Source organism: Carassius auratus, unplaced genomic scaffold (genome assembly GCF_003368295.1).
Source record: "Carassius auratus strain Wakin unplaced genomic scaffold, ASM336829v1 scaf_tig00214826, whole genome shotgun sequence".
Classification (NCBI taxonomy): Eukaryota; Metazoa; Chordata; class Actinopteri; order Cypriniformes; family Cyprinidae; genus Carassius; species Carassius auratus.
This window is the reverse complement of record NW_020527818.1, coordinates 400,861-424,232: the sequence shown is the minus strand read 5'-3', so window position 1 is coordinate 424,232 and position 23,372 is coordinate 400,861. Positions and strand designations below refer to the sequence as shown.

At 35.8% G+C, this 23,372-nt stretch overlaps 1 protein-coding gene across 1 annotated transcript in view; it reads left to right on the top strand.

Moving 5' to 3' along the window:
• Positions 1-4,296: 4,296 nt before the first annotated feature.
• LOC113093003 (uncharacterized) overlaps positions 4,297-23,372 on the top strand; it is a 45,833-nt gene continuing 26,757 nt past the window's right edge. The window contains exon 1 of the mRNA XM_026258824.1: positions 4,297-4,567. The gene's annotated coding sequence lies outside the window, so the exon portion shown is untranslated. The remainder of the gene's footprint in view (positions 4,568-23,372) is intronic.

Here is a 23,372-nt window from a genome sequence, read left to right as displayed (position 1 = left end):
CGGGGCGAGAGGGAGGGGCACGGGGAGCAGGCAGAGGGGTGTATGTAAATCACAGTGGTTTGTTCTCACACACACGGACACAGGCTGTGTGGATGAACCATGGTGCGTGTGTTGTCCACTCGAACCCATAGAAAACGCGGGCAAATTATCCAAGAGCCACAGCATTCCTGAAATAAAAACTTAAACCGAGCAAGGGCTGGTTTAATCTGGTTTCACAGACTGTTTCAGCAAACTGATCTCCTAGCCTGACCAACTGGAAAGTGCCCAAACCCTTTTAAATCCAGCCTTAGACTAGCAAACAAGCGTAGAACCCGTATCTACAGACCACTGCTAAAAACAAACAAAAACATGAACTAGCCTACAATGATGCGCTGATCTTAGCTGGTTTAGCTGAAAGTGCCTAAACCCCTCTCAATCCAGCCTACTGTACATAACCAGGCTGAGAGACCACTTGAGACCAGGAAACAACCATAGAAGAGCCCACATCCATGCTATTCAACAAACACACTGTAAACCAGCCTAAGACAGTGTGCTGGTCTTAGATGATTAAAGGTGGTCTCCCTAATTATTCAGCTAAAACAAATGTCGAGTAAAACTAACTCCTTAAGAGCAGAAGACTATTAAACCTGTTTAAAGAGTCATCACGATGGATGTCCGTTTTACTATCTAACAAATAAACCATTGGGCATATCAGCAGGGGTTTACAGAATATGTGATCATATTTTGTCATTATTTAATTGTTTATTAATTTCTTTGACTGTGGTGGTGAACTGAGATATTTTTATCACGATATTTGTCATGAACATTGGAATGCAGTTTGTATCCGTTAGTTCTCGTGTCTTCTGTGATATTTAGTTTGAAGGAGCTAATGTCCGCCTCGTTGAAGTCTATAATCAAACCCAAGGCGCCATCTGCTGGTCGCGTGTCACAACTACAGCCAACCTCTTTTTTGAGATGTAAGCTGGTGTAAATTAGTGTTATTTGTCACTTCACTTTTCCAAATAAAATAACAAACAGAGTTTCAACACACCTATTAGCATAATATGTTCCCCACTATTTTTTACTTGTTATAATTTTTTTTGGTTGACATTTAAATCTACTACATGAGAATGAGTTACTAAACAAATTGCTGTTTAGAGCGGTTTGACTGCTCTAATTTTCTGTTTCAGTTATGCACATACAGTGCAGGACTATGGGACAATGTACATAATGACAAACACAACATTTGTATCAATTCAACTACTTGAAATGTTCATTCTGTTCAGAGAGACACTGTATTGACTGTACGGAAATGTTCAACTGCCTAAAGCTATATTGCTCTTTCACCCTTCATATCCAGATCCATAATTACTGACATGATAAACAAGGACCTGCATTGCCAAACAAATAACACACATACATTAATGCGGAAGTTAATGTTGATAATATCACTTGTTCTTTGCTAACCCTTGTCTTCTATCCACGACAGCTGTGGCTCTGTCTGTGCTGATCCATTATAGAAAAGCGGTTTCTCCCTCATGCTGCCCGCTCCCTCCTCTCTGAACATGAAGAAGAGTGATGAATCTTTTACAGGTTGAGCCTGTATTGCCATGGAACACTTCACTTCTCATTACATCACTGGAGCCTCTGCTTCCTCTCTTAAAAGCTTCCCTCCTCCCTGTCACACACACACACACACACACACACACACACACACAAACAAACACACACACACACGCACGCACAAACACACACACACACACAATGCTATAAATAGTTTTTGGTGATATTTTTAGATGAGAAAACTGCAGATACTTTTCTTTGAAGAACATTATTCTTCTGCATATGAATTTGCACAAAGATTTTTTGGCTTGCAAAGACATTTGTGCACTTTGTTTGTTTGTATTTTTATTTTTTTATTTCAGTTGAATGTTTATTTTGTTTTGTATTGCTTTTGTTTTTATTGAAAAAAAATATCTTGTTAATATTTAATTTTAATGTACAAAGATTATTTAAGGATATTAGTAATGACTTGCCAAATGTAATAAGACATCCGTGCACTATTATGTATTTGTTTGTTTTTGGTTTGTTTTAGTATGTTTTCATTGAAGAAATATTCTTTGGTAGGTAAAATAAAATTAACAATGTTTTTAAAACATTGATGAGATATTTGTACACTTTATTTGTTCATTTCATTTTTTCTATTCCTTTGTAAATATTTCATTTTATTGTACATAGATTATTCATTTTAACAATGGCTTGCAAAATTCGGTGAGACATTTGTGCTTTATTCATTCATGTATTAATTTGTTTGTTATCATTGTTTATTAGTTCATTTTTGTTTTGTTTTAGTTTGTTTTCTTTGAAGAACATTACTATTTTAAATATTTAATTTTAATGTACAAAGATTGTTTAATAATAATTAACAATAACTTGTGCTTTATTTGTTTATTTGTTTGTTCATTCAATTTTATTTATTTAAATTTTTGGTTTGTTGTTGTATGTTTTTCTATTCTTTTGTGAAGTGCTTTGTTAGCTTTACCTTTAAACGCGTCCGCATTGTCTCTGCACAGCTTCTGGTTTGCTTGCTCACACAAACACCAGCAATGGAAAGAAGGTCAGACTGGGCTATATCAGTAAGAGTATCAGATGGGATCCTAGGGGTCTACTCCTCAGCACCTCCCTCCAGTTAAAGTGTGTCGATGTGTGCTCTTCTAAAAGGAGGGTCAGGCCTTTGTATTGTACACTTTTCAAACCGCAAGACCTAATGCAGACTGACAGCCCAGTTAGCAGACGAGACCTGTGCCAGATGTAAATAAAGACCACAATCAGACTCCAACAAAGACGGAGGAGTATAAAACCTGCCCACACACACACACACACACACACACACACACGAGAGCACTCAGAGAAAGTGAGTTCCTCATTGATAGTTTTGGTGTAGACCTGTGATACGGTAAGTGTTGACTATATCTGGGCCAACTCTGAACACAGCCATGTCTGTTTTACCACTATCTGTGCATTGAAGAATATACATATTAGATATAATTATTTTAAATAATCATGAGAATCTGATGTAATGAAAAAGAGGAAATTACAGTAAATAAAAAGTTTTTTATGTATCAATACATCACGACAACAAAAACAATTTGTACTTACAAGCTGCTTCAGAAAATAAGCACATTGCTCATTAGTCTTACCCACTTGCTTGTACTGATTAATGCTGTAATTACACCAAAGCATGAACACTTATGTAAAGCGTGGCAGCTATTATTTGATTAAATCTATTGATTTTTACAGTTCCGCACTACAAGGAAGGGTTATATGGTCCAGTGGAGGCAGTGCAATATAATACAACTTTATTAACCCCAGAGGTGTGATTTAGTTTCGGGCATACACTGAAGCAGACTCTGAGATGCACAAGTGAAGAGCTAAAAGCCAATTGGTAAGAGTAAGAGAAATAATTATTAATAAATAAAATAATGTCTTATAAAATATACAGTGAGGTGTAATATTTAATCTAGATACATACTATTTAATTCAATGTTAAATAATGTAAGAGGAACCAGAAACAGAATATGGTCAAATATGAGCACAAAGCGAGCAACTCTTTCTGCAGGTTTCATCGCCAGTAGGTGGCGACTGATTATTAGTCATTTAACATTTAAATCTATTTGATTTATGACTTTTGGTTGAGTCATTGGTCAGAACACGATAAGAATTAAACTTAATGTTAAATCTGAAATGTAAGTATGAAGGAGACCAGTCATGCTGCTAATGGGTTTAATTGCATAGCGGGAGCTGTAATAAATGAATGAATAACTTGAATGGTTTGATACAAAACATCAAATATTTGTTTTAGCCTACAGATATTTTTAAATAATGAATTTTATTATATTTCAAACTTCGAAACGTGTGACAACTAGACACTGATGAAACTTCCGGTTCGACTTTACCTTCATTAGTCTACTTTTGCCTGAATGTTAATTTGCGTATTTATTGTTTGTATATATATGAACAAAATATAATACTGTGATGTACGTTTTGGAGGTTTAAATGTTCATGGTTTGTTTTGAAATGTGAAAACCACACAGAACCACAGAAAACACTTTCAACGGCTAATCATATCTAGTGTGATGCCACTGCTGTGACAACTAGCCCCGCGCTACCCAACATCTGAAAGTAATACATGTAAATCTGAAATCTGTCAGAACCGGGCCGAGTTTATTTTCCAATGGGCTGCCCAATCGCATTCGTGATGAATAGCATCACGCTTCCATTGGGTGGCGCTGATCGGGCTCGCGCAGCTGGAGGGATGAGTCTCATCACATGGTCCTGATATGCCCAGAGAAAGTGAGCGATCATCGCAGCCTCTGCGCTCTCGAAACTCAATCAGAGTAGGCGTCAGTGCGCGCGCTCCGCAGCAGCTGAACTGAGAGCACGAGACCAGCCGTGATGCCCAGCCCAGAGGAGAGCTGAGGAGCTGTGATCATGCCCGAGAGGAGCGCACACTAGAAGTCTTGACGGAGGATGGCAGGGATGCTGCGCGCCGCATCTCTCTCTCTCTGACTCTGTGAGACAGCGCACGGTAAGCGCGCGCGCTTCATCATCCCTCGCCGATCGTGCCGTGAAATGTTGAACTTTTGTCTGTCATTTGAAGGCGTTTCACGTGTTTGTCGATCAGAACTTTATGAGACTTGTTAGGTGTGTCACTTTATATAACTATGGTTCTATGAAGCCTTGATATGCTGTTTGGTTCGAGACGCCAGACAACAGCAGCCTCAGTCAGTCTCAAACACGATTAGGGCTGTGCTGAGATCTTTTTCAGTAGACTGGAGATCGTTGAATGGGTATTCTGAGCTCTTATTGATTCTGGGTTTTCTTGAGAGGGCTGGTGGAGAGGAAGATCCAGTGCTGAGAGTAAATTAATAAGGTAAAATGGTTTAAAGGGTGTCCTGAATGAGCGTTCAAAGTTAAATATGGCTTGTCCTCTTCGACTGATAAAAATAAAATAAATAAAAAACATACCAAAAAGTACCAAGGTACAACCTATTCTACTGAGCATCCTATCATGGTTCTATCAAGCCTTTTTTGGGACATGTACTACAGTATATGCTACTGTAATCTGTTGGATATGCTGCATGGGATATGTTTTTGGGATGGGACCATAACACCATGGTTTTATGTACATTTACCATGGTATTTTGGATATGTGCCTTATGCCACCATCCCTTACAAAAAGTATTTTGGCAGTACAGTGATTGTAATACTATGGTACTTTGAAATATTTTATGTTTATTTCATTATAAATAATGGTATCCACAGAATATACATCCAAGAATACCATGGTGGTACACATTATATATATATTATATATATTTTTTTGCAAGTATTTTTAGGCATCTTCTAGTACCATGGTGTGTACAGTATCAGTAGTACTAATATTCAATAGTATTAATATCTGATGGTATTAATCTACTGTTTTTGTACGTGATGCTATTTAATGTGGTTAATGTCATTGCAGTGTGTTTAGTTTATTTTTGTTTGCACTGGTATATATGATAAAGCAGCATATTTCATAGTGTTTTGGGAGCACAATTAATGGTGTGATCTCTAAGTGTTAAGTTATTCCTCCTGGCCCCGCGGGAGAGACTTTATTCAAGCAAGAAAGTGCCTTAACACCGACAGCTTTTGCCCCCCGGTGCAAGCTGACCGACAAACTGCACGAGTCTGTCCGATACTGTGAATATGGATGAATGAAATCCTCTTACACTGCAGCTCAGACTCACTGTGTGTGAGTGTATGAGAGAGATATGCTGTCTACTGAGGGCTTAGTGACTGATGAACTGTCTTCTGCACCTAATGTCAACTGTGTTGATTTAAGCAGCACTATTATGAGTCAAATGTCTTAAGCAGAAATGAAATAAAAAATATTTGTACATTTCAGAATTAGGTTCCAGGATTATACAACCTTAACTGACTGAAATTGTCTAATTTTGGGTCAGTTTAATCAAGTCACACCTAAACCTACAGATAATTTACTTTAAATGTGTCATAATCCACCCACCCTTACTGTATGCCACTCAAAACTCACCACTAATTTCCTGAAGAATATCCAAGAATTATTATCAAAATATCGAAGCTGCTGATGATCACTGCTTGTAAAGTTCAGCTGTAAATAATTTGATTTATTAAACAATGATTTGTTGTGAAATACAAACAAGAACAACAATATATTATATAATACTAATTATTACTACTACCACTATTACTATTATTATTCAGATATTATTGTTTTTTGTATTTCACAACAAATTGTAATTATTTAAAATTATATAAAATTATAAAATTATAATAAAAATATTAGGAGGAGTAGTAGTAGTAGTAGTAGAAATTATAATGATTATTGTAGTTTGTTTTGTTGTCGTATGGAATACGAGGACAATATTTTTAAATAATAATAATATGAATAATAGTTATAATATAATAATATAATAAATTATTATTCTTATCATATTCTTTTGTATTACACAAGAAATCATAATTTATTTATTAAATCAAAATTATTATTATTATTGTTTGTATTTGTATTTCACATAGGGCACCACGTAAACCAGGACTGCCACTTGCACCCCCTCCAAAAAATCTATCAACTATTAAATAAATAAATAAAAAGAGCCATATATATATATATATATATATATATATATATATATATATATATATATATATATATATATATATATATATATATTGGACACATATGCAATCAAGCCAATATATAAATTTTAAACATGGCAGTACCCTTTAAGGGTGCACAAGCAGCTTTCTTCTGTTCTCTTGCTGGACTCTTCTACTTTAAACATGCCACATCCTTACAGACTGGCTGCATTTTTAACCACATGACCAGAGTCTGTGTTGTGTGACGTGACTGACGGTCATGCCGTCACAGCAGGATGCAGAAACTCGCTCACTGTGGGTTCAGCTAAGTGTTTGAAAGGTGCACCAATGGGTCAGTTTGCATGCAATATATGCATTTGGTGTAGACACTCTCTCACATGTTAAGGTTTATATGCACGCCATGCACTTCTGCCCCCTTGATGTCAAAGTAGATTCAGGATCAAGTAACACTCGTATACGCCTCTGTATCTTAAGACAGATATGAGCTGAGAGAGAGAGAGAGAGAGAGAGGGAGGGAAAAATGAATAGTCCCTATGGATTAGAGTGGAATATGTGTGACGGAGGGTAAAGTGAAGGTTTAGGGCACCAGGCGCACTGACTATACGAAAATCCCTTAATAATTAACACCACACAGGCCACGAGGATAGAGGAGGGGAACAAACAGATGGAAACCCACAGCATACGTATGTGACAATTACGTAGAGTGGTCAACATGTTAACTAGAACAAATTCATTCTACTGAGAACTGTTTGGGGATCTCCCAAAATAAATGAAACATGAAACTCTTTTTAAAGGTTTTTCAGTGTGTCATCTTAAACGGATAGTAGACAAAAAATGAAAACCTCATTTTGTTTTGAAACCTGTATGTCTTACAATCTTCTGTTGAACATAAAAAAGATATTTTGAGTGATTTACTATTTATTTATTTATTTATTTATTTATGTCTGTCTTTCTATTCATTTATTCATTATTTTTGGTCCATGTGGAAGTCAAATGGTCACCAAAACAGCTTGGTTAACATTTTTCTATTTTTAATTTTTATTTTGTAGTAAAATGCTGTATTTTACAAAAGCATTAGCGTATCATTATAAAACTCGGTTTGGGTCATCGGCCTTTTGGTGGCACTATCATTGAACGAAACATGAAATTTCCATTAACTACAATACAGTGCTCTAATGCAATGAAATGCAATATTTAATGAATGTATTGGTGTACCATTACGAAACTATTTTAAATACTGATAACTTTGGTTTGATTTAGCTTATAGTCAAGAGACTGGTCTTACTAGTTAATTTGGGTCAAGCCCAGAACATAGATACCAATGTCGGCATAGTTGGCAAAGCTTCTTGTTCCTTTGATTTTCTTTGAAAACTCCTAGACAGATGGCCCGATTGTCAACTAATAAGAATCTGATCATGTACAGACCATGCCGGCAAAAAGTTATGGATTTCGTGTTGATATATGATTATGAATATATTATTTAACACATCAATGAATTAGCTTGAATGATGCCAAACTGTGTCTGAGGCTGTATCTCTGTGAAGCTTTGACATATTGACACCAAATGTCACTTCACACTGAAGATACTATGTCGATTTAGTAACAGCGCCACCTATCAGTCAAAAGTAATAAACCATTATTATTATTACCGTATTTTCTGGACTATAAGTTGCACTTTTTTCATAGTTTGGCTGGTCCTGTGACTTATAGTCTGGTGCGACTTATTTATCAAAATTAATTTGACATAAACCAAGAGAAATGAACCAAGAGAAACATTACAGAGAGGGCGCCCTCTTGCGGCTGTAGACGGTAATGTTTTCTCTTGGTGCTTGGTTCTAAATAAATGTGACTTATAGTCCGGTGCGACTTACCATATTTTTCGGACTATAAGTCGCACCTGAGTATAAGTCAAATCAGTCCAAAAATCATCATGATGAGGTAAAAAAACATATATAAAAGTCGCACTGGACTATAAGTCGCATTTGTAGAGAACCAAGAACCAAGAATCAAGAGAAAACATTACCATGTACAGCCCTCTCGCGGCTGGAGATGATAATGTTTTTCTATTGGTTCATTTCTCTTGGTTCATTTCTCTCGGTTCATATCAAATTAATTTTGATAAATAAGTCGCACCTGACTATAAGTCACAGGACCAGCCAAACTATGAAAAAAAAGTGCGACTTATAGTCCGGAAAATACGGTAAGTGTGTGTGTTACTCAGAATAAAGTATGTCATATACAGGTTTGGAATGCCTTTTTGATGAACTACTACTTGAACTAACTCTTATTTAATGAATAATTGTATTATTCTTGATGGTTCTTGAGTGAACTACACTGTTGAGTTTGTGGTGCAAAGTGCCACAAAAGACCTTCAACATGCAAAGCACAAAAGGCTTTTATGCGTATTTTTTTAGTTATTTATTTTTTTAGTTTTAGTAATTTTGCTTTTGTATAATTTCATTTAAAAAAAAATCATATTTTTATTTCATTTACCATCATATGTCATAATTGTATCATATTTATTAAGTATTCCTATATATATATATTAACATTTACTGTAACGTTGATGTTGTTTTATTTTTCAGTTCAGTTTTTCAGGTTATTTAACTATAACAACCCTGGCGTATGTCATGACAAAATGTTTATTTTTGGGAGAACTATCCCTTCAAATGATCTAGGATCATGTTTATCAGTAAGGCAGTAATCACATATTTAGGATTGTTTATGAATAAAGCAATGGAAAGCACTTTAGCGGTGTGTCCCCTCTATTGTCTAAGGCAGTCATGACCTTGCTATCAATAATTTAGAACCATGTTAAAACCATCTGATGCTGAAATAAGTCTTTGTTTCAGGGTTTATAGAACAACATTACATTAAAATTGATCATATTTACTTTCTTTATGCATGCTTCTGGTCTTATTGGGAATAATTTGTGACATTATTTAAAAAAGAAAATGTCTTCATAAATGTACCCTTGTTGTTAAATGGGAGTAAAATGTGTTGAATGATGCTTCTTTATTCTTGTTTTTAAAAAAGCAGGTTTCTATTCAGAACCAAATAGCATTCAACAAGCAAAAGAACCCTTATGTGGTGCCATTTTCATAAGAGCCTTTTGGTTTCTGGGTTTTTAGAGCACCAGTACACCGATGGCTTTCTTTTTGAAACCTGTGGTATCGGGCCAAAAAACCCTTTTTGGTTCTAAAGGAAACTTTTTTTTTCAAAGAGAGCAAAGGTGTTGTTATTCACAGCTGAACAAGAGAGTTTGGTTCAGTGACATCATCTTGTGTCTGCTGGGTGGAGAGGCGGTGACCCGAGGAACATCGAGGCCGACAGAAAGTGAGATTCGTGCTGCTGTTCCTCTCATCCACGCAGACAGGAACCCCCCTCGCTCTTGATTTCTCATCACTGGCTATCATATGGTCAGGAAATAGGAGTGGGCTGCACCAAACTCAATAGGCATTTAAGCACTTAGGAGTATTTCGGGGCCTGTTGTGATACGCATTAGACTAACAGGCTTCATCCATAACACTACACAATATTGATTCATTTCCTCAGGGCGAAGGGCATAATAGCCTTTATCTATTTTCTCTCCGTATCACCCTTGTTGCCTAATCACTTTGACTGTTTGCTGCCATTAAAGTGCTTAAAATGCCAACACCAAAATCTCCGAATGGTCAGTAAAAAGGATAAAGCATTTGGGGTGTGTATTTGACATCATTGATGTACCAGCGAGATGGATTTAGTAACATTTCACTCTGAAGCCACCGGGTTTGTGTTTATAATTGATAGTTCCTACTCCTGAATCAGACGTCTGTTGTCGTGATGCTCCATATCAGGATTATTAATCAGAAGAGGAAATGGTGAACTTGCGTAGAGACAGGACGCTGGGTTTTCCCCATTCTGACTGAAGGAACCGTTGTAAGTGGTCGCAGCTAATGCGTATTGACCTATTTTTTTGTGAGGATGGTCTGAGATCAGCTCTCCATGTCCTCTTTTGGCCCCGCTGAGTCCTGGTTTCTGTAGCTCACTGTGATAGTGCGCAACAGGAAAAGTGCAGCGTGCCTGTGAGCTGCAGAGCATCCGCCTAGAAAACACAGCAAACTCAGAGAGTGAAAGAGAGGAAGAGATTTGGGGGTTGTGGAACACAGCTGACTAGGCCAGAAACTTGGTTTTGCTTCAGGGCCGAAATTGTACAAGTGGTGACCCGAAATTGTTCTGTTTTTAGTTGAAAAGGGTTTCATGAAAATGCCCCCTAATTGTGCTTTCAAGCCCTCCTGGGAAGTTTGTATTTATGGGTTGGGAAGTCATAATTATGATGTCAGACGTGTTCAAATAATGTTTTGGAACAAGATGTACCTTTTCTACATCAAGTCTATACATCTACAATTGATGAATACAGAATGCACATTGGATGAGATTTTTTTATGGTTTTATTCAATTATGAAGGAGCTTTTTACGTATACATTTACATATACATATTTTCTATCATATGATGGGATTTTGTACATGCAACTTAGATTATTTTATTATAAATATGAAATAAAACCACACTAATTTCAACAGATACACCATTAATAGTTGCTGCATTCATTGCATTTCCTCACTGACTTGGACGCAACTTAATAAAGAAATAGAGCATGAAGAAGATCCTCAGAATCTTTCTTTCTGACACAATAACTAAGTAACTTAGCAACTTTTTCTTCAAACTGTTACTATGCAGTTGGCCTGAAAGAGAAAACTGTCCATACTTTCCGCTCACAAATCTGAGAATCTAACAAATATTTATAAATTGTGTTATGAATTGTGGTCTTGTGTAACACAATGATACATGAGACCAAATTTGAGTTGCTCTGAGCATTTGCAGCAACGCACTTGCCTAGAATATGTTTCCAGGTTTCCTTATATCTTACCCAAAATTGTGCAAAAAGACATGCACCTTTGTTCATTTGTCAGAGTTGGATTGTCCCTACACATCCCGCAATGCACTGCTAAATTGGAATAGGCCCAAATTGAAAAACTGGCGGAAATACTGGATCATCTTGATAATCTCAGTCAGTTTAGCAGATCCAGTCTGTTTCTGGAGTCCCAGCAGTCTGCAGGGAAGGCAGACATTATGTTGACCCCATTCATTTCACCGCTGTATTACTATATAAGATGTTCTTCTCACTGTTGCATACAAAAACAACAGGATGTATGACTTAAAAACAGACTATTTTGTAATGAAAATGCAGGTAAATGGAGCCGTGGAGACCGAGATCAAGACATTGCAATGTTTATTTATAGTTTATTTACAATCACAATCTCGGTGCCGTCGCCTTGGCAAACGGCAACAGCATCCTTATCAAAACAACACCTACATGTTTGTTGCGAGTCGCAACAGTCTGCAGTTTGTCAGGAGGTGACAGAGTAAGATGCGGTAGGAAATCAGTTGTGGTAGTTCAAAGAATCTGTGGTCTTACAAATGAAGAAACACACGTTGCTGCGCAGGAACACGCTCACACACACCCTTGCTGTGCTGTCCTCTTTTACCAGTGTGTCATATGAAGCAACGGCAGACACCAGTGCAAGTCTATTTTTAGCAAGTGCCTGCAAGACGCAAGCACATATGTTTAAATGCCGCTCAGCGGAATAGCACTGTTAGCTATCTTTGCATCTTGTTGTATTATCATAAACGAGACATGAACGTACCATATAGTGCAATAATTTGAATAATAATAGAAATGTTTTTTATGAAATGTCCCGTTTTTATGCATTCAAAGATTGTGCAGACTGGAGGGTTGGACTGCTAATGACACTTTTCACTGTACAAATTGGTGTCCTGTTACTTTTCAATAAGCATTAAGAGCACAAACTCGATGTTTTCTGGTGTAATAGCTATTAGACATGGTAGGCAACTACTGTGTAACACAAAAATGAATCTAGCATGAACTGTAGATGTTAAACACATTACATATCTGTACTACTTTAAAATGGTGATTCTGGTCTCCCAGAAGTCTTGACCTGTATCCATCAAATAAAATAAATGCCAAAGTTGGATTTTTTTTCATTCAATGCCGTGTTATTTTTGTGTTGCTTATATACTGCGCTGAAAAAAACAGATATAGGGCTTACTTTGAAATAGTTTTCATTAAATAAAGCTGAAAACAGAAATTAAGGGGCCAAGCACAACAGAAGCAAGCAAAGTAGCATCAGACCAACTGCAGCAAGTAATTGAAGTCATTTTAAGATGATTTAGTCAAAATGCCTGAAAAATCATTAAAACAACCACTAGTTATATGATTTAAAGGGCTATCACTTTGGACCAAAAGGTGGTGATGTTACTAAATGTAATCCATCGATGTTATGATGTGGTGTGTTCTGTGTGAGGTGACAATGGCGCACACAAAATTTGGTGTCGATATGTCAAAGCTTTGCAGAGATACAGCCTCAGACGTAGTCTAGCATCATCCCTGAGATTTGTAGCAGCGCTATACAAAAAAACAGTTTCGTCTATCAATATGAAATCAATAGCTTTTTGTCACATAGTCTGAAGATGGCCTGACTCAAATTTGGCGAAAAATAGTATAAGTGGAGTTCAAAAAAGCAACTGCTCTCAAAATATACTTTGTGTCAAGCCGACACAAAGTTTCATCACAATAGGCTAATGGAATCAAAAGATTTTTTTTTCTTCTTTTGCAAATTCCATTATTAACAGTTAATGAATGGTTTAATACTTTTGACCGATAGGTGGCGCAGTTACTAAATCGACATGGCATCTTCAGTGTGAAGTGACATTTGGTGTCAATATGTCAAAGCTTCGCAGAGATACAGCCTCAGACACAGTTTGGCATCATTCAAGCTAATTCGTTGATGTGTTAAACAATATATCCGTAATCATATTTCGTAATGGTATACCAATGCATTCATAAAATAATGCATTTCATTGCATTAGACTAGAGCACTGTATTGTAGTTAATGGAAATTTCATGATTTGATCAATTATAGTGCCACCAAAAGGCATGTGCCGATGACCCATACCAAGTTTTATAATGATACGCTAATGCTTTTGTAAAATACAGCATTTTACTACAAAATTAAAAATGGCTGACGGGCAAAATGGCAGATATGGGAAAATCAGATATCATTTGACTCGGCATGATGCCCTGAATCTAATGAGATCCATGAATTTTGGACAAAATGTTGAGCAGTTATAGGCAAAAATAGTAATTTTCCATATCTCCTGACCTTTAGGTGGTGCTATGTCATTTTCTTATATGCTTTTGTCATGTTTATTAGTATAAAAACACGTGAATTTGTTGACTAAGCCGACAGAACCAGTGAATATCCACCGACCAGGTGAAGTAGCCTGTGTTACACTATGTTCTACAAATATCATTACATATTTTTATTTACTGTTACTCCAGAATCGAAAACTATAATGACGAAAAGAACGGTAGTATGTTTGCCTAGCTTTTTTGCTCACATAGTTCTCATGTAGCATTGTTTGCAAAGTGTGTAATTTGTATATTGTAATATGTAATCATGTAGGCATAATGTCCATAATAGCCTATAAATTGGACATTGCGCTGCCATGGCGTTGGTTTTGAGACTTGCGTGTTAGATCGTTTTTCCTCCACCCAGGCTACGAGTAAAATATGTAACGTATGCCATAAAGCAGGTCGTAAAACTACATAGTGCTGCTTTAAAGTATAAATATATATTTATTAATTTATTTTAGTTTCAGCTTTAATTAAAAACATTTTTACTTCAACTTAAATGCATTTATATCAAGTTAGAATTTAAATTGCAAGCTATTTTTTAATCGAATAATTACATTTTATTTCAGCTTTATTTCAATTACTGAAAAACTAAAACTACCAATTTAGTATAAGTTTACAATAACAACACTGATATTATTTTTAATATAGTTACAAAAAATTAAATACAATTAAATATTAGTTCATTTTAGGTACCAAAAAGTATTTCAGTATTATTTAGCTGTGGCCCACATTTTCTATACAGCTGTTACCTCATGATTTCATACCTTATAAAAAAAAAAAATCAACTTTTAAAAATGTGGAACCCAAGAAGTGACATAATTTGGATCCTTTCTACATCATGGTGGGAAGAATTATTATTATTATTATTTATTTTATTTTTTTTACAAATATTGACCGCACCATTGCTCAACAATTTTCTTTATTTTATTGGGAAATCTAAGTTTATTATTAACTACAAACCCAAAATTAGCTAGTCCTTTCTGAGTGACATCTTAATCGGCTAAATCGGCAATGGTTACTCATTATTTTACTAGTGTCCATATCATTTTAATGTATATTGCCAGAAAATGACTAAATCAAAACAAATCGTAACATAAACCATAATACATTTAAATAACATAATAGTAGAAAATAAAACAGCTCATAAAAAATTTAGCTTGACCACTTGTGGACAATCAACATTTCATGGTGGTTAGGCACCTTTTGTAAGTATTCCTTTATATATATATATATATATATATATATTAGTGCTGTCAAAATTAGCGCGTTAACGCATTCGATTAATTTGAAATATTTAACGCGTTAAAAAAAAATAACGCAATTAACACGGTTGCAGTTTTTTTTATTTCCAGTTGTGGCGTATGTGTGTTCAACGTGCAAAGAAATATGGATAAGACCAAGGAAGGACTTTTAGACGGAAAGTTTCAGTATAAAACTCTGCCGGATTACTTTTCAGTCTGCCACAAGAAACATTACTCTTCATTTAGTCTGCCACAAGAAACAGCAACATTAAAATCATGAACTCAAATGTCATTGTTTAAAAAACAAAAAAACAATGACTGTAACAGTGCGTAAATCAGACCTTTCTGTAACGCTAACGTTAATAAGCTTAAACGAAAATAAACGAAATAATTGTGTAGCGGAGTATTTTTTGTACACAGTGCCGCGAACTGTCAATCACTCCTGTGCGCGTGCATCACTGTCCTCCTCGCAGCTGCAGCAACTTGCGCTCTCTCTCTTCATCAAGCTTTAAAACAAAAAGGGGACAAAAATATCATATTGTCTTTGTGCATAGTCTATAGATTAATTAGATAAATGAATATCTAAATTTGTGCCTTGCCGTCTACGGTATTTTTTTAGAACTTAGAAAAAAGATGCTGCAGCCAATGAACAGCCAGCGGGGGCTGCAGGACGACTCAACCTCCGCAGACAGTTTTTAATGTTTATCAGACAATAAATACTCAAGATTTTGCTTTAGTATAACTCACAACGAGTTTCACACACCTTCTCCGGCCACGTTGAGTTGTTGACACTTAACAGTGGGACAAGCGACACATGCGCTATTCACTTATAACTTAAGGGTGAATGGGTAATGTAGTTTCTGCTCTGGGTGGGATGAATTAGGAAGCTTGCATTGTGAGGGGCGCTCTGAAAATCGGCAGTGCAGGTGAAAGATTAAAACCTCTATTAAAACAGATGTCCAAATGAGCGTACCGGTACGCTACAAGCACGTTCTGGGCGCACGGAGAGGTGGCGGTACGCTCAAGAGCTATATTTGGAAGTGGCGGTACTGAGTACCAGTGCGTACTGGCCCACTTAAAGCACTGGCAATGACTATACTTTGGAATTTTTTTGCAGTCCACTTAGAATTCAACATGGAAATCATTTTTGTCTATTATTGGCATTGATTGTTTCGAAATTCAAATGGTACTTACATGCCTGTGTTTTTATTTCTGTAATAAATATGGCTTTCAAGCCAACAGTTAATTTGGAGGATATTGATGGTTTATTGCAGGTATGTTATTTACATGAGAAAATCTGTGTTACAAGTTAAACAAAAATTCCAATAAACAATCATATTTTGAATTTAAATAGTTTCTTTGTCTTGAGTTTACATTAATTATTTACATTTTACATTTACATATCCAAAAAGTTTCAGTCTTTTAATTGCGATTAATCGCGATTAATCGCGATTAATTTTAAAAAATTGTGCGATTAATTAGTTAATTTTTTTTTATCGATTGACAGCACTAATATATATATATATATATCATATTTTACACCCTGTTCATGGACTGAGCCTAATCCAGCTGCCAGGCATTAGACTCTCAAAGAAAGCTCTTTTATTCCTCAGTATAGCAGGTGAGGCTTGTGCTAAAGTGATTGGAGGATAAGAGAGCTCTATTTCGGGAGTTTTCTTTGTTGAATTAATTTTGCTTATTTATGCATGCACCTCCACATGAAAGCATCCCGCGGTCCCTAGTGGAACTGATGAGTTGTGGAATGAGAGGAGTTTTAGCTCTTTCTTTCTCGCTCACGCTCACTCTCTCTGTCTGATTCACTTCTCTCACCTCTTCGGTTCTTTCTACCCATTTTTCCTTCTCTCTTTCTTTGCAGATGAATGGAAAAGTCACTAAAGTGTTTATTCCCAGTGCGATTGTGTTTTATTGAACTTGAAGAACAGATTTGTGTCGGATCGATATCTCTGATCAATAGCTAGAGTGTTCTGAGAACTACGGAGGACTCTAATGAGATTGTTAGTAACCCAATTAGCTGCAAAAACCAGCTTATGAATTATGCAAGCTGTTATGCTTGCCTGCCATATCAAAAATAAACTTAACACATTATTATCATCCTGATTAGTGGTGAGCAAGGTCAGTGAATGTCAGTCTTCATTAACGGTTTCATGACTTCGAATTTGGCTCGACCTTCACCATCATTTTTTGAGCTAAACAATATATTCTGTCTTTCCAATCAATGACTTTAAATCACGTGAAAGAAGGGAAGTGATATATCAAATTGATAGACACTTTTATTTGAAATAGACATGACTTTTAATATATAATGCTCTTTGTTAAAATGGAAAGGAGGCATGTTTTGCACTGAATTAATTATGATGGATTTCTGGATTATTCCACCACATTTACTGAATTGCAGTTCGTTATAGTACATAAGATGAAGTTTTGCGACTATTTAGCATGCATTCATCTCAGAGCGAGAAAAGAGGTTGAGGAAAGATGGATGGACCGATGAGCGGTTGGTCAAATTCGACTGGGAATACATTTTTCATAACTCTGTCAGGCGTAAACCTGCCTTGGCTTTCAAGCTGCATAAAATCAATGAGTGCACCATTAACCTACGATTGCACCGGTTCACTCCGCCGCTGTCCTCCCTAGTTCATGACTGCATGCCAACACCAACAGATCCAGAGCAGTTTACTGCACTGTACAGTAATGTATAGAAACAGTGTAGAAGGACATCAGAGAAACACAGATGTATGTATTAGTGTTGTGCATGCTAACTGGTTAGCGTCAAACCACTATGAGACTGAACAATCACGGTTTTGAAATCCCACATTACACTGAAAATAGATCTTAAAGGAATATTCTGAACTAGTGTCTTACATATAAACTTCAGTGTACACCATTTTTCAGATTGCTCGCTTTTTAAAGGAATACTTAAATTAATACAAAGTTTGTTCCCACAAATACATAAAGCCCTAAAACAATGGTAAAACTGAAAAAGAGCAACTTTAAATCTTAAAGTTTTAACCCTTAATTGGCCCCATATACTTCCATTGTAAGAGAAAATTTGATTATTATTATTATTATTATTATTTTGGTTTTATCCAGAATGATCTGATTTAAATTTAGAGCAAATAAGCAAATTTTATTCACTTTTTAAAATGCTGTTTTTGTAATACTTCTATTTAGCTAAAAAAAAAAAACTTCTAGGAATTCTTAAAACACTAATGTTTTTAGGTGAGAAATATAAAACATAGAATCATTTATAGACACACACACACACACACACACACACACACAAAGTGTAAAGTTATGTAAATCATCTTTTTCCTACTCTGAGAAACTTTTGGTGACAAATATGCATAAACATGAGGTTGAAAATCATTGGGAATATGGTTTTAAGAACAAGGCTTTATTCTTAAAATCAAAATCTTTTTGAGGCTTGAGTTGTGATGGATTGTTAGTGGGGGATTATTAAAGAAGCTCCCTTTGTCTTTTTGCTGCATACTGTACACTTCAAACGTCTCACATGGCTGTTATATATTATTCATGTGAGAATTATGTAACGGTGCCTACATTGTGAAATGTCATAGAAGATTCAGAGGAGTTTGTTAGGCATCAGGTTCACAGATCTGATGGTGGATGGAAAAGACAGTTAGACTTTATACTGCTACAGACAATCAAGCGTCGCTCTGCTTTGTTCTCCCGCTGGAGAAGGAGTTGTGGAGCGGTGAAAGGCCCTTGTGTGTTTTGTGTGTTTGATCACGATGTGTCCCGGTTGCAGTGGTGTGTGGGAGTGGGTTTGTGCGCTGATGTGGAGGCAGGGTGGAGGTTGCCTGCACCGTTGCAGAAGAAGGTGGAAAGTGGGTGAGTCATCCAAAATTAAACCACAAGAGCTAGAGCAGATTTGTGCGCTCTGGGGCTGCCTCTGTACACACACAACTGCACACTCACACACACACACCTGATGATGCAGGTTAATTAATGATTAACCTTCCCACTTTATGGAATAATCAAATACCTTTTACCTAAATTAAGAACTTCATAATCAGACGACTGTCCAACTAACACCAGATTAGTCGAACAAAAAGTGTCAATTGATTTGATTCACGGTTTATTTATTTATTTATTTATTTGATTCAAAAGTAATGTTTTATCCAGAATAAAAACAGAATAAACCGATTTAAAATAAAGTACAGCAGACTGATTCAGTAACTTTTAAAATGCTGTTTTAAAGGTTTCTTATAATTCTTTGCCTGATGGTATTAAGTACAAAAAGTAAAGTATATATATGTGTGTGTGTGTGTCTGTGTGTGTGCTATGATATTATTTATAATTTTTATAATGTTTATACTGTTATAAACAATATATATATATATATATATATATATATATATATATATATATATATATATATATGCATAATTATTATATATTGAATACAAATTGTATATATATTAGAGGTGGGCATAGATTAATTTTTTTAATCTAGATTAATCTCACTGTGATCTTGAAATTAATCTAGATTAATCTAGATTAAAATGGCTCATTCGAATTCTGCCAAATAAAATTGACAAACAGTAAGTCTTTGAGAAGGGGTTTGTCAAGCTAGGTGCTGCATTAGAAAAGGGGCTCATCTCCTGTTTCCAAAATGTATCACAAACTGCTTGAAAAAGCTGTAAACTAATTCCACATTGCACAAGCGGGGACCCGGTGAAGGTTGTACCAGTGGGCCCTGTTTGAAATTGTCTAATTTGTATGTTTGTTTATTTTTATTTATTTGTGCTATTTACACAATGTTTAAGGTTTTTTTTCAAGTTTGTAGGTGTCAAGGTACAGAAAATAAATAATTAAATGTAAAAAAGCACTGGATAGTCGTCAATGTAAAAATGAAATATACATTCAAACCTACATTTATTCAGACACCTTCAACATTTCTCACATTATTACAGTTTTTCTATATATATATAAAAAAATATATCTAGTGTCTGAATAATTTTTGGTTTGACTGTTAAAACTACAAAGTAGTCAAGAGCAGTGAGTGATTTTCATTTTCTTGGATTAACATTACAGCAGCCAGTAGCTAAATTATGCGCGGTTACTTTAAGAGACGATGAACGCATCCAATATAATACACATCCCATTCTTTTCCTCAACTGTTTACTTTCACTTAAGTTAAGAAATAACTGACAGTTTTTTCGAGCATAATTTCCAAGGTGGATATTTGGACATATTTCGTATGTATTTGTCTTTCACATCTTGTTGTTTGTTTCAAACTGCGATTTGTATTTGTTCGTTCCGGTGCAGGAGTGCAACTTCGCAGAAGAGAGCTCGGTTCAGTGTCGCTGTCCATTAGGCCGGCCTTAACCAGTCGATTATATAAAATATCAAGGTGAAAGTCATCATAGCTCGCTTAGTATAGACCCAGCTCCCAACTTTGAGAATAGATTAACGGCGATATTTTTTTTAGTCGCCCGATAAGAGTCTCGCGTTAACGCAGCACGTTAACGGCGATAACGGCCAACCACATATTAGTGGTTATATATATATATATATATATATATATATATAAAAAATTTTTAAAAAGTACCTATATATCAATTTCAATATTTCTTTATATTTTACAATTAAAAAAAATATTTATATAGTTAGTTAGCAGAGACAAATCCCAACAGACTAAAGGCTGTAATTAAAACAAAAACGTTGTTCAACAAAATACAAAATACTGACACAAGGGGTTGATCCTTTTTCTAACCCAGTAATAATAAAAAAATAAAAAAAAAACTCTAATATTGGTGTTTTATCTTTCACATCATTTTTTTTTTTTTGGATGTTATAAATTGTACTGACTAAATACAGCTTGATAAAACTTACACTCTGAACAAAACAAAAACATAATTTCAGGCTGCAAAGCAACAAAATGTGATTATTTTAAAAGGTTATCTTCTATACCCATATATAAGCATCTGTTTAGGCCATTTTGCAGGATCTTTAATCAACGCTTTGAGAAACGAACAAATCGTTTACCATCGTCAGTCTGGTGTTCTTCACAGGACGTCTTGTTGTCTGTCATGTGTCAGAGCTGAGGGTTGGGAAAATGCAGTCAGGTTCTGAGATAACCCCGTCAAAGTCACAGACAGAAGACATGTCTGTCAGTCGCTGCTGGTGGTTTGCACACTGGAGGCTCTCTGACGCCGACCAGATCAAGAGAAGCGTCGCCCAGTGGAGAAGAGCAGGGGGTGTTTCTCTGTCAGAAATACAGGGCATGGAGACAAAAAAGAGAGATAAAATGAGTAAAAGAGCATTTGTAGCATGGGATTGGTTCTTTCTGGCTGCGTGCAGGGCTGTTTTAGCACTCAGATTGCTTTCCGACGTCTGAGCTCTCCTCAGGGAAATATAGGGACGCAGAATAAGCGTATGAAGGAGAGCGGACACTGAGCGGCCTGATGGATTGGCTTGGGAGATGTGTCTCACTGTCTCTTTTTTTTTTGGGAAGGGGGATGTGTGTAAAGCCAGGGCGGGCCACTAACGTTTATAAAGCAATATGAGTTTGTGAAACCCCAGAGATGTTGTCAGGCTGTGAAAAATGCCGTTAAGTCGCAATGCTTATTAGTACTTTAATGGGACAGTTGAGGTCAAAATTTTATATAAATTTTTCAGTATCTGCTAAATGTTCATTATTTTACCAAAATAAGAGAAAAATCTTTCAGGTCGCACAAATTATTTGGCTTTCCAAGGATTACGTAGAAGATCAGAAGAGGCTGGGGAAGGACGGTGGTTTGGGATCTGGGATGCATGTCTAAACTCAAGAAGGACCAATCCAGCTGCAGTAAAAAAATGATCGCAACTGTTTTTATCACCTCTGTTCCCTTGAGTAACACAACCCAATCATAGATTTCTAGGACATCTGTCTCATAAGTATCTCTGGATAAAATGGCCTTTGTTGCACTGCTGCAATTTGCCAAACTGCAAGTTCACCTTTTTATGGCAAGTTTATGGGCAAGTACATGATAATCCTAAAATCAAAGTCCTGGATCTGTACGTTTATATATATATATATATATATATATATATATATATATATATATATATATATATATATATATATATATATATATATATATATATATATATATAAAATAAATGCATAGTTATATTTTTGATCACTAAATGTGCCTTGCTGAGTATAAGATTTCAAATAGCAATGTTCGAATGGTGGTGTTACAATGTTTTTATCTTGTTTATTTGCTGTTAAGAGTCTCAAGAAAATCTCTCAGATGAATTTACTAAAATAGCTTACACTAAACTGGTTGAGCTATCTTGCAAAAATTTGATGGCATGAACCTTGCAAACGTTGCCAAATTCAGCGACTAGATCTTCTTTTGAAGCGCTAAATGTTGTAGCCTCTGCTGCCTTGTAAACAGAAGTTTATTTCCTGGTGGACTGATAAAAACCTGTGCTCCCTGACTCCTGGAAATTGCATAAAGCAGTCAGTCAGATCAGAACTCACTCTTGCCACTGATGTGTGCAATCCGCAGCCTGTCAGCGAACATGCTATCTGAGCCCAAATCTAGGTCAAATTATGGCATGAAGTGTCTAATGAGACCAAATGCACATTTCGTGTTTACCAACTCCTTATCTGAATTGGTTTATACAGATTTTTAAAATCCCAATCCTGTAACTTCCCAACCCGGAAGCTAGCAGTGAGTCTACAACACATCGGAGCATGATGGATAATGTAGTCCAAAATCTGTTGAGCTTTCTGCTTCTCTTACCCTATTTTCTGAGAGCTGGGTCTTTCTTGTCTCACAGCAGTTGTGAGTACAGAGGAGGAGCAATGAATTATTAAATGTGCAGTGTTTGAGCAGAAATAGAAACCTGCTTTCAGAAGTGTGAAAATATTGCTCATCAACAGAGAAAGGGGACAGGGTGCACTGTTTGTATTAAGGAACTAGAACAATCTATAGGGGTTGTGCAAAAGGATCTTGACAATGATGCATCTATCCATCTATCCACTGATAGTATTGTGATTATTACTCAATTAGATTAACCTACGCATATTATCACTGTATTATTTATTTATTTAAAAACCCTTGCGAAAGGAAAATATATTTACCAATATATTTCCTAAAATATATTGTGATATATTGTAATATATTATTTTCCCTTTTTATTTTCTAATATTTTATATATTTGAATACATTTAATA